This window comes from Euprymna scolopes, chromosome 7 (genome assembly GCF_053919585.1).
Source record: "Euprymna scolopes isolate OS-2025 chromosome 7, ASM5391958v1, whole genome shotgun sequence".
Lineage (NCBI taxonomy): Eukaryota > Metazoa > Mollusca > Cephalopoda > Sepiida > Sepiolidae > Euprymna > Euprymna scolopes.
The window spans coordinates 22840165-22852264 of NC_136488.1; the positions used below are offsets into that span (position 1 = coordinate 22840165).

The 12100-nt window shown below is 32.5% G+C and overlaps 1 protein-coding gene across 5 annotated transcripts in view; it reads left to right on the forward strand.

The window, feature by feature from the left end:
* Positions 1-12100, forward strand: part of LOC145279635 (uncharacterized) — a 396470-nt gene that overhangs the window by 107999 nt on the left and 276371 nt on the right. The window contains exon 1 of one of the 5 annotated variants that reach the window (XM_080130862.1): positions 8037-8195. The exons of 3 other annotated variants lie outside the window; for them this stretch is intronic. The gene's annotated coding sequence lies outside the window, so the exon portion shown is untranslated. Of the gene's footprint in view, positions 1-8036; positions 8196-12100 lie in introns of those variants that run through there. One more of the 5 variants, XM_080130860.1, reaches the window with a different exon arrangement.

The following is a 12100-nucleotide window of genomic DNA, read 5'->3' on the forward strand; positions in this document are numbered from 1 at the left end:
CTCGCCAATCTTTCACGAAAAACACCCATCTAGCTGAATCCACTGTGAAAAATTTCCCCCAATCTATATCTGTGCCTAAATCAAAACGTGGATTCCATGAACAAAGCTTCTTTCTTAGAACTGCACACCTGTGGAACTCTGTTCCGTCTGCCTACTTCCCACCGGACTACAACTTTGATGTCTTCAAGTCCAACGTTAACAAATTCCTAATGAACCGCTCCCTTAAGTAAACACTTCATCAAATCTCCACACTAACGTAATGTACTTGCAATAACCCTTATCCCTGAGTGGCTTCCGGGCCTTGATAAGTGGTGATCACTGTGTAAAAAAAAAAATATATATATATATCTGATATTCAGTATTTTGATGTCGGGATAGCCTTTCTGTCAATTTGTAATTTGTATCATGTTAATAATCAATGATACGGCATAATCACGTTGACACACTGATTCTCATTAGATCACCAAAGTTAAGCAACGTTAAACCTGGCCGTTACCAGATTGGTAACCATTTGGGAATATTAGATACTGTATGTAGGAGGATATCGACACTTCCCTGCAAGCACTAAAAAAACCCAAAAAAAAACAAATGTCATCATCTCCCCTGACCGGGCTGTACATGCGACGGGGCGGGGGGCTGCTTATGAATTTATTATTCTCATGACACTTTATCCTCTAGAGGAAGCCAGTTCATGTAAGGTGAATGCATTGTCTGCCTTATCAATTTCTTTAATTGCAAACTCAAGTTGAATCACCAAAAACAAATAACATTGAACCTGGTCAATACTTAGATGGGTGATTGCTCAGAAATATCAAATGTTGTGTCTCTACTTTTTGTTTATTAAAATGTGATATCTGGTCCCATCCTCCCAGACATCATCCTTTGTTGTCTGAGGTGCTCTGACTTGTGAGAGAAACTTAACAAGGACTTGTAGGTCATGTTTTGTAATTAGTCCTGAATGCTTTTTCGGGAGGTTGACCCATGAGTCTGTACCAGTCTCGATGGGGAGACGGGAGTACACTGATGATATACCGTCACTGATGTTATGCTCCCTCAGCACCTAAGGTCAGTTTTAGTGAGAATCGATTACTACCCCCCACCGCATCCCACCCTATCAAAATTATTGGGTATATTTTAAGTAGGATGACCCCATAATGTAAATGTGTTATTATAATGACTGGTAATAAGTCTAATTAAGAGAAGGATAGTTAGAAGGTAACCTCCACCACGTACTCTCTATATTTTTGCCGGTCATGTGATTAATATTTTAAAATGTTATGGCCACATTGTTTTGGAAATAAATAATTCATAGAAAAGGTTGAGAAGGTCTTAATTACCTGTTTTTCTTTTTTAGGTGTGTTTTGTTTTCGCACTAATCATCATTTCCAATTATGTATATATAATTATAATTAAATAATAATTATTCTTTTATAGCTACAGGCACTAGTGCTTCATGCTTATGCAAGCATCAGTATAGGATGACAATTCGAACCCAGAAACGAAGTCAACTTTGACTCCATTTGCTAAGCCGCTACCTCCAGGCTAAACAATTGCCATGAGTATAAAGGGAATTAAAAACTAATAAACGCTCAATTTGGGTGTGGACATTAGACAATCCATAGTTCGAACGACGGAAGTTGTGAACATTGTATAAACGCTAGTTGACTTCCTCTTTGTTTGTACTTCCCAGACAATGCCCACCATTAAGTATTCTTAAGGGTTTGATAATATATATATATATATATATATATATATATATATATATATATATATATATATATATATATATATTATTCACACTGAGGAAGACCGAAGGATCGGTCGAAAATATGTGCTTTTGAAAGAAACATTCTTGTTTTGTTTTTTTTCAAAAGACTTTTTGTATTCCTACACGTAAACATATAGGAAGTAAATACAGAAAAGATATAAACATTTATGTATTTTTCGTATTGATTTTTTTATTCATATATATATATATATATATATATATATATATATATATTATTATTATTATTTTATGTATCGATTTTCAGTGGTACTCAATACGTACTAGGAAAGTAAGTTATGAAAATATATATGGCAATTAAGTTACACAGAATTTTCCAGGTTTCATCCTCGTGAGTATTTGCCAAGGCTAATGCATAAGATTAGCCCGACAAATCCTTATGAAGATGAAACATAGACAATACTGTGTAGCTTAATTCCCATATATATTTTCCTAACTCTCTCTCTCTCTCTCTCTCTCTCTCATATATATATGTATATGGATATGGATTATTCAGTTTACTGTTCTCATATTAAGTATTATTTGCACAACGTTTCGGACGATGTAACTTTCGAACTTTTTCATGTGAATAAAGTAGTATTTAAGTAGTGATCTATTATGATACTACAAGTTATACCTGAAGAAGTTCGGAAGTTATATCGGCCGAAGCGTTGTGTGAATAAGACAAAATGAGAACAGTAGACTAAATAATACAAATTACTAATCCTCATCTAAAAAATTCAGACACACACACATGTGTGTGTGTGAGAGAGGATAATGCTTGACTTTGCCCTATACATGCGCAGAACTACTGTTTTTCTTTTGTTTATGCACAAAAATACAAGAATGATACACAACTGTGGTCAAAACATCTGAATTCTGTCCAGAAATATTTTTCTAATCGCCAAATTAAATGTTCCACTTTCGAATGTCGAAGCATACGATATAAATATTTACAGTTCTTAATTAAAAATTCTCGGCACATGATTTCTAACTCTATAATTCCTCATATCCTGATTTTGTGAGAATTCTGGATATGATGAGTTAGTAAAACAAAATTAGAATAAATAACACCAAACTGAAACGAATTATTTCTAACAACAAATGGAGGTTATGTGTTCAGTTAAATTCGTTTGTTGATTTGTCAGTATATTTGTTTATGTACAGCCTTGCGTCCACTTCACTTGATCAATCGTCACCAAACTTGATCAAAATGTCGATCATGGTGTAACATCCAACTGATTTCATTGTGGAATATCTAGGTCAAAGGTGAATATTACGGAAAAGATGAACGTCACACTTTTAGCAACACCTTCGGCTCTGTTCATCTTATACACTTGCTACTTGACCCATATTGTAGCCAATGAAGTTCCACATTTTTATGACTTTTGACCTTGACAATGAAAAGTTTTCTCAGGGTAAAAATGTTCACGGAATTTCAACTTCCAATTTTTCAAATTTGATGCATGGATCTGATGTTTTTAAAAATAATAATTAACATACAAATTTTCCATTTGATTAGATATTTTTTGAGTTATCAACTGTTGCGTGGCAAAATTTCGGAAATGCTTCATACAATACGGAGAAGTAAAGCATAGATAAGACTTTAGCTCATCCTTACGTTGGCAGGTGGAATTATGCTGTGTCACGGCTGTTTCTTTTTTTTTTTTTTTTTTTGCAGTGAACAAAACTAACAAGAACTCCAGGTTTCTCCGTTACATTCAATTTGTTCAAATAATATGATGTATAAATCTGAAGATTCTATTGTTGGCATTGGTTTTTGAGATATTTTTCTAGTCAAAATTCGTTCTAGAAAGACATCGGATGATTACGGGACGGGGGGGGGCGTATGAAGGTTGTCAACGACATCCCAAGTGAAAGTGATTTTTTTTTTTTGAACGAAGTAGACTCGAACTTGAAACACCCGTTAATCATTTGACGACCGTCACCTCCCCTCTTTTTTTTTTTTTTTTTTTTTTTTTCAATGTCGCGACTTTTAAATAAATAAGAGATCTTCTTAAGATCACAACAATATACATTAAGAATTCGGATATGCGACATTCGAGGTACACGAAGTTTTTCTGTTTTATCTCTTTTTCTCTATATAAACAAAACAGTTGATATACGTATACATGTGTGCATGTTTGTGTGTAAATATTTAACCGATAAACTCTTAAACTACTGGTTGAGTGGTTGACATAACACTGAAATTAACAGGAAATTTAAATCATACACCAAGGATAGTATACAACGAGTGAAATCTTTGTTTGGATGGATGAATAACGCGTACAGAAGTCGGCAAGTAGAAATGTAAAATGTTCCTTTCAACTTGCCGACATTTCTATTAATTTGTGCGTGCGTAAACTAACCATAGTTAAAGTGGTTTGATTTTTATAACATTTTTATGTATCTGTCAGATTAACTCAAACGGTAGCGAACGCGGCTGGAGAAATAAATGTTTTGGCTTCGGTTCTAGTTCATCGTACCCAAGTCATCTTTTTAAAATCTTTGAAATAAGTAATATATATATATATATATTCAATAGAAAATTCGCCCCGAAAAAATAAATACGAAATCTGTATGAATTAAAATATATTTAAGCGTATTTTACGACCGGCAAGTCGGGCACACTTCTGTTAGTATTAAAAAAAATTCTGGTAAAAGTATATTGGCCACAATCAAGTCGTGGCCTTTACGAAGTACATTTTTTGTGGAGGGTAGCTAGGCTCCTAATGTAAACCAAAGATCAAAAGAGACACTATTCTAGAAAATAACCAACATTTCTCTTGTTTAAACTAATTATTCCGGTTATTCACTTCTAACACGTAATGAGCTTCTTTTTTGATTCGTTGCTTTTTTCGTTTTTTTCTTGGCATGCTGCCCAAAATTCACGGTTTTAGTTTGTTATTGTGTAAATAAAATGAATGTCATTATCGCTCTGTTACATGTAAGAGAGACGCAATTTCTAGATACGTATACAGACGCACCGACCGACCGTATACGATAGTTTTCGATCTTAAAATAGCATACAATACGTTGCGAGAATAGGAAAAAAAAGTATTGTCTTAATCATAATGAGGACGGGGGTAGGGACGTATTCGATCTGATTGGAAAAGTAAAACGCTAACATAAAACGTAAGGTATTGATTGGTTCGAAATGATTTACAGTGAATTTGGTTTCGACAGGGTTCTCTTGCTCTCAATCATTTTTTTGAATACTTAAAACCAGGTTTTAAGTATCTCACACCATAAAAAGAAAACATTATAAACGAATATTACTGAATTATTAAACAAAACAACTTTAATCGTGTTAGCAGGTGTGAGAAATTAATCTCACAAATTCCATACTCCCTGGCTGAGGCAAAAATAATTCCACAATTACAAAACCATACCTTTTTAAACTCAAATTTTATTCAGTTATAACATCAATGAAAGGTTATTGGTCTGGGTACAGTCCTTGCAAAACAGTGGGTCAGTTTTGCCTCTCAAATTGGGAGCCAGTAGTTATCTTCTTTTGTTGGAATGGTAGCGTGGTTTTCCTTCGAAAAGGTCCATGATAATTCATGGTGTTCTCGGCAAGAGCTCTGGTGCCTTTAATTAGGCATAAATCGAGTCCCTTGAGACCCTAATTGAATTGAGAAAAGTTCAAACATTTAGGTCATATAAACATGATGAAAATGTTTAAATGATGCCATCCTCTAATTTGGATATCTTCGGCACAATATAAAGGTGTCTCTGCTTGTAGAGATTTCAAGTCCTTTTGCACCAAACATTTACGTGCTATAAACACGAAGAAATTGTTGCGGCGCCATTTTCGATAAGGCATTCTTCTCGGGGCCGACTTTTGATGAGTTTCGCTCTTGCCGGAGGTTTTCGTAAACTGAAAAACAAATGGATGTTTACATAAAAAAGCGCCAAGTAATTAACTTGACCCATACAAATTAACCAAGCACAGACTGCCTACAAGAAATGAGGGTAGGTGGCTTAAAACATGAAAATGGCATTGTAACTGGAATTTCTCACAACATTAAATTCTATCAATCATTTATGCGAAACGAAAACAAAAATAAGACGACATAGAAAACGAAAGCTCACCGATATATAAATAAATCCAGAATACATATGATATTTTATGATGATGAAATTGAAAAACAAAGATTTATTGGCAAATATTGAGATCGCCGTCGGAAACGGTTTCTTTGAAAATGTGAATAAAAACTGGGCATGGGCAATAATAATATTTTTAAAGATCATGCCACGATGAACGTTTAGGAGTTAAAATCAATTTAGTATTACGTGGTGATAGGGGCAAAATATATTTTAACAATTTTGTGATATGAGCGATACAAAGTATCCTATCCTGGCTTCATGAGCGATACAAAGAACTGGAACGTAAACGCTATATGATTTAACCAAGTGAAGTTTTTTTTTTTTTTTTTTTTTTTACACAGTGATCACCACTTATCAAGGCCCGGAAGCCACTCAGGGATAAGGGTTATTGCAAGTACATTAATTTAGTGAGGAGATTTGCTGAAGTGTTTACTTAAGGGGGCGGTTCATTAGGAATTTGTTAACATTGGACTTGAAGACATCCAAGTTGTAGTCCGGATGGAAGCAGGCAGACGGAACAGAGTTCCACAGACGTGCAGTGCAAGTATTTTAGAGAATTAAAAAAAAACTTTTTTAAAGTCATATACATCATGTACTGATGTTCAGTACATTTTAAGAGCACTCGGCATTATTTTATTGGAAGAGGATACTGTTATTTTATTTATTTATTTTTTTTTTTTTTGAGTTATTACAATAGGATTCTGAGATAATGAAAGTATATACTTCGTTTCAGGTAACGGACATCTCATTCCGTATTTTACTTAAACTACTTCCGTTCAACAACACGTCATCTTCTTCTAAGGGACTTTTCCAGAGCATCCATCGTCATCAGAAACCAAAAGTTAAAAAAAAAAAAAAAAAAAAAAAAAACCCGGAACTTGGGGATAACCACAATTTTTCACGGCAATCTGTTCTTGACAACGATCTTAACATTTACCGATTTATTAATGTTCACTTCCACACACTAGCAGGTGAAGGGGGTATTGCTCCGGTCAGCCAAATCATTTTTTTGGAGAGGGAGGTGCGGGGAGCATCCAATAATCACCCTAACCTAATTAATGTTATTTTGGGAACTTTGGTCTCATCTTTAAACGAGCCAATCAAGCAATGCAGTAAATGTTAACTTTTATTTTATTAAAACCAAAACAATATAAAAACACACACAAATATTCCAATTAGATTGTTGCATTTTACATTATTTTTTATTTTTACAATTTAAGTTAATTCAATAAATGTTTCGTTTATTAATGTTATGTTGTAATAATATTATTTGGTCACTTTAATGAATTTGTTTTCAATTACCAGGAAAGTTTGGTTAGAAAAAAAGCATTAATTTTGGATTGTCTTCCCTTTTCGCTAGTATCACTCTTCCGAAAATGAAAAAAAAAAAAAAATTGTGCAAAAATAGATGTTCGATATTTAAAAATAAAGTAAAGTAGAACTTCAAGTTTTACTTTTTTTTTTTTTTATTAGTTTATCATTTTATAGGAAACACTCTCAAAACCAACGTTTCTGCGGCACCAGCAACAAATTCTAACCATTCGTAATTGTACCTATTTACTATGCCTCCACACGGGACAGAGTTAGACACCAGGGTCGTTTTTTAACGTGGAGAAAAGGTACAAAAATAAAAATTGTCTCAGTCGTGAAGGATTTCTCCTCCACCGAAAGAGAACAAGAAAATGAAGTGCAGCAACTGAAGAACCTGGACAAACAAGATCATCTATTTTAATATACAACTTTAATTCCTGTGTTTAACTCCCGTCTTTCCTCATTATCGTATCACTGCTCTACAAGAATGTTTTACTACAGAACGTCATAATGACATAATTATAAACACGTCATAATGGAACATTTCTCTTCATAGATTTTGAACTCTTCATAAGATTAAATTCTGGAAGTAAACAGATTAAGAAAAAGATATTAAATATTTTAAAGCATTTTCCCTCAGAATGAATAAGTATTTTACTATCAACCAATAATAATACATTTTTTTTTCTTCAAATATATGTTTTGTAGATTTTCTTGTGAATAAACTAAAGTTTAATTAAAAAAAAATTAAAATTAATTTGTTTGGCCAAGTAATGTTAATTATACAATATGTTATGAACAACATTTTAGATGTAGGTGAATGAAACAGAGACGGCTGGGGTAATTGTGGCCTGTATGGTGTTCCGTAGGAACAAATTGGCTAAACGTCATTTTCTCTGCCGCTGAAAATGAGATTTTAGCGTCACAAAAGTAAAATTCCTAAAATTCAGGAATGAAACGACAATGGCTTTCGATTGTTTTGGAAACAGTGTTTATTTCGCAGGATGAGGTTAGTTAGAGATTTTTATCCGTACACGATTAGAATGATGACAATTTTTTCCGTTTCAAAGAATTGGGAGCACCCGCATGCGCGCGCGTGCACACGCGCGCGCACGCACACACACACACACACACACACACACACACGCGCGCGTTAAACGTGTTAACTTTCCTTTCGTTATTTTTTAAATTTTTTTTTTCTTTCCGCATTTGAAAATGTTTGTTTCTGCTTGTTTTTTTGAGCCGGAAATTTTTTTGTTTTGTTTTCTTCACGATGCATGGATGAAGAGAAGGAGGGACATTCTTATATTTTGTGTTTCGGAATTTTTTAGATAAGGATTGATGATTTCTATTATTCGTACTACTATTTCATTTTGGTTTGTTCAACCAAGATGGGAATAATAGTCCGAATAATATAAATCATCAATATTTATCTAAACGATTTCCAAGCATTCTTATCTTCGTGTTTATATTCACAACGTTTCAGCCGATGTAACCTTCGACCTTCTTATGCATTTGTTCAAACTTTGCGGAAGTTTAAACTGAACTCTTTATATAAACCACAAGAGCAGATTGTTCTCATCCTGTCAGTCATGATCAAGTGTAGCATAAAAATTAACATTTTTTACTCGATCATGGAAGACGAAATGAGAACAATAACTTAATGGATTTGGTATTTTTTTTTTAGATTAGGTTCACCTCTGCAATTTTCTTTTAAATGACGACTTGTATAAGTTTTCTACTATGCTGAAAACGGAAATCGCATCGAAATTTTGCAGAAATAAGTACTTATCGAGATATAAAAAGTTGTATTATGCATTGTATTCTTTGGCGGCCATCGGTTATACGCGCGTGCCCGCGTTCCATAAACAAATCTACGCGCGTAACAAAGATGGCCGCCAAAGAATACAATGCATAATACAACTTTTTATATCTCGATAACTAATTATTTCTGCAAAATTTCAAGGCGATTTTCGTATTCAGCATGGCCAAGAACCAATAAAAGTCGTCATTTAAAAGAAAATTGTGGGGGTGGACCTAATCTGAAAGTTTACCTAAACTAGTAAATAAACTGACATATTGGCATACTTCTGATCTGTCTGCCTGTTTTGTAATACTAAATTTATTTTAACGCAAATTCGATCTCAGCATGTCACCTGAGTCGGTGTTAAAATATTTATATATTAATTTCACATAATGCATTAATATTTTTTCGTTCTTTAACTTCAAAAATAGTGTTATTTTTATTACGTCATATTTTTAGATGCTTTTCAAAAATAATATTTTTTTTTTTTTTTTTTTTTACATAGGCATCACCACATTATCAAGGCCCAGAGGCCACTCAAGGATAAGGGTTAAAGAGTGTACAGTAGAAATTGGTCAATATAGTAATCATTAGTAATGAAAATTTGGTAAATTTAATAACTTATATGGAACGGCTCATCAAGAACTTATTTACTTTAGACTTGAACACAACCATATTGTAGTCAGCCGGAAAGCAGGAAAACGGAAGACAATTCCACAGGCGTGCAGTTCTAAGAAAGAAGCTTTGTTCATGGAATCTACGTTTAGGTTTAGGCACAGATAAAGAGTGGGGGAAATTATTGATAGTGTTTACAGCTAGACGAGTGTTTCTTGTGAAAGTTTGGCGAGGGGGGACCATAGATTGAAGCTCAGTTGAACACTTTCCATGTATATGAACCGTATTGTATTAAACAATTTCAATGAATATAAATTAAATCAAAGTTATTTTTTATATAAACCAACACACATTAAAACAACTGTAAAAGCTAAAAATAACATTAAATTCGACCCCCACCTCCTTAAAATCATTTGAAATTTAACAGAACTAATTGAGAAACTGATTTTTCTTTCTGAATTTTAAAACCAAAATAATGTGATGTTGGATACACGTGTTTTTTTTTTTTTTTTTTTTTTTTTTTTTTTTTTTTTTTTGAAAAAAAAAATAATTAAAAGAGTTTTTTGTCCCAAACTCCCCTTTATATTTAAAAACAAAGAATAAAAGAAAAATCTTATGATGTACGTACGCATGATAAAACGAAAATATCATATTCCAAAAATCACAAATTGATAAAGTAGTTTTAGAGAAAATCGTCTTAAAGCGGTTGATGGTAATTTGTTAGCGTTTCAACACACAACTAGCAAGTATGAATTATTGTTGAGTTATCTCACTTTTTTCTTGCATTTTTTTTTTTCAAAATAGTCGGCGAGATAGTTACTCTTCGAATACCCATAAAATTCTATTTTATTATTTTAAAATAAAACTACTTAATCAAATTACGCCGTTTTTTTAAATATATTTTCGTTTCGGCACGGGCACCCATATAAATTTTTCTTTAAAAATTGATTTTTAATACAGGACAAGAACCAAAAAGTGAACAATAATGAAATGTATTTTTTGCACATTTTTAATTAAGAACAAAAAACCCCTAGTTTAAAATATTTTCCCTATTTCATACGCAATACTAAATTGATTTTGACGACAATATGTTCAGCATGTCATAATCTTTTTTAAAAAATACAATTTTTGAGCTACTGCATCAACTTTGCGATAAAATTATCACATCAGGAAATAACCTAATAAAAAATATACAAAAATACAAAAACTCCATATGCTGTACGTATCAATTACGGAACGAAAATGCCCTATTCCAAAAATCACATAAATTAATAAATTAGTCCTCTTTTTTTATTATTCGGAAAATAAAATTTTATGAGGAAGCGTGGTGTTTAATAAATAGAGACAACTTAAATCGAACTACTGAGACCAAAATCAGCCTCGTAATGGTTACGATTTACTATTAAAATCGCTAAAAATCACCCCCCCCCCATTTGTTTTTGATCAATTTACGTGATCATTGGAATTACATTTTCGTTTTGTGATGTGTACGTACATCATAAAGATTTTTTCTATATATTTTTTTTAAGTTGAATCTGAACAATCGTCGTGGTTTACTAAAATAAACATTTAACATTTTAGCAAATAAATAATTTTGGGACTGTAATTATTTATTTATTTATTTACTTATTGTCATTTCATTATTTAGTAATCGTGTTTATTTTTAATGTTATTTCAAACCGGTTATTTGTATTGTGTCATATGATTTCGTTTTTTGTTTTGTTTTTCCATTGGGGAATAATCGCCGTTGTGTTAAACAGATTTGTCATTTATTTACTGGTGGTTTCCCAGTTGTAAAATACACTTAAATATATTTTAATTCATACATATTTTGTATGTATTATTACGAAGCTAATTCTCTATTGTACCTATTATATAAAAAAGATAATAATAATAATAATAATAATAATAATAATAATAATAATAATAATAATAATAATAATAAGACTTAGGTGGCATTAGCTAGAATCGAAACCAAAACATTTGGCGCTCCAGCCGCATTCCCTACCGAAGTAGCTACCGAGAAATAGTGAAGAAAGAAGATTTAATATTAAACGACTTGAATAAACGAATTGAATTTGAATATGCGCATAAAGAAGTAAACTATGTCCGCAAGTTGAAAAGAACATTTTGCATTCCAACTTGCCGACTTTTGATTCTATTATTCATCCACCTAAACAAAGATGTTACTTGTTATAAACCATGCTTGGTGTATGATTGCTATTTCTTGTTAATTTCAGTGTTCCGTGAACAGTAGTTTAAGAGTTTATCGGTTAAATATTTACACATGAAGACGCACATACATCTGTTTATTCACTTGATGAAAAATGAATGTTTCGCTTAATTTTAAGCGAGAAAAAAAATTAACGTTGTCCTTTCTAGTAGTTAACTGAAGAATTTTAGTAGTAAGCGACTAAATGACAGCAAGTCTCCCCACTATCCACCACACTCCAGTGTTCTCGGCAGATAATCGCCAGTCATTTATTTATTCTTCA